Source organism: Galeopterus variegatus, unplaced genomic scaffold, assembly GCF_000696425.1.
Source record: "Galeopterus variegatus unplaced genomic scaffold, G_variegatus-3.0.2 Scaffold4012, whole genome shotgun sequence".
In the NCBI taxonomy this organism is placed as follows: domain Eukaryota; kingdom Metazoa; phylum Chordata; class Mammalia; order Dermoptera; family Cynocephalidae; genus Galeopterus; species Galeopterus variegatus.
The window spans coordinates 124586-125953 of record NW_007730123.1 but is presented as its reverse complement, the minus strand read 5'-3'; positions in this window follow the sequence as shown (position 1 = coordinate 125953).

Below are 1368 nucleotides of genomic sequence, written 5' to 3'. Positions count from 1 at the left end.
ACCAAGCCCCTGTGAGTACTTTTATATCTCATTGCTACAAGGATTTCCACAGGCTGCTTAGATCATAAAGCCCAGCATTTCAAATCTAGCTGAGGCCTGAGAGATGGCAGGTACAGCTTCATTTTCTATCCATAGGGAAGCTGTTGCCGTTGCCCAGAGAGGTTAAGTGACATGTGCAACATTGAACAACCTGGTGGGAGAGAAGCCAATTCTGGGTCCGGGGGACTGGAATCCCAGTCTGGCATTATTGCTCCCGTACCACGCTGACTATGCACTTTATGGAAAAAGCTTTATTGCATTAATTCTCTAAATGATCATTGCTTAACTGGAACCATGCCTGCTTTTATTTTAATTGAGATTTTATTTTCGCCTGCCTGGAGCAAGGAGAGCATTATGGTATTTTAAATGAGAACCAAGGAATTACCTGCACTTCAAATCTTAGCAGTTACATTCTGCTGAAGATGCATGTGGACTATCTATTAGAAACATGTCGTAGGTAAACCAGAAACATTTCATACTAATTGTTATAAGCGTATTATCCATCAAAATGTAAATTTCCCAAAGTGGGCTTTATGTGGATCATAATTTCCCTTATTACAAAATGGACTTGAAAACTCCAGCTAGCTCCTTGTCCTTATGTAAAACCTCCATTTCCTGTGGTGCCTCCAATTTATTTTTTCACAGCTTTAACGGCTTTCACACTGTGATTTTCTATATCTGTTGCAAATGTTCAACAATTTACAGAAAAAATTTTAGTCTATGGCTTTCTGCTTTTAGCTTTTCATGTATGAAGATTAAAGAATGAATGTGCAATCAGCAGATATATAGAAAACATCTCCTGCTAGAATAAAATAGATGGTTCAACTTCTGAAACCCCAATGGAATTTATAATATCTACCTACAGCACTTCCTCTCTTTTGTATTGCACCTTCTGATAAATAGGCTCCCAGAAGAGACAATTTGGGAAGCTAGAAAGTACTTTATTTTTCTTTATAGCATGACATAGCATTGTCCAGGCCTTGCAGGTGGGAGAAACATCGGAAGCACAAAGGCAGAAGGAGACCTAGGGGTGAGAGTGACTGACAAATCAAAAGAAACTTTACGCTGCCTAATGCAGCCCTTAAAGGCTAATGCTCTTTTAGAAAATAGTACAGAATTTGAGATTGCACCTAGAATATTGATTATCAGCTGTTGCTACCTCAGGCCTTAAAAAACATGGTAATGCAGTCAGGCCTAACCAGTGCGTTTAGTTAGAGAAAAAAGGCTGGTTCTTGATATTGCGTATGGTTGTGTGTTTGTGTGAGCATGTGTGTGTGTGTAAGTGTGTGAGAGACAGAGAGAGAGAGAGATTTGCGTTTGGTTTAGTAA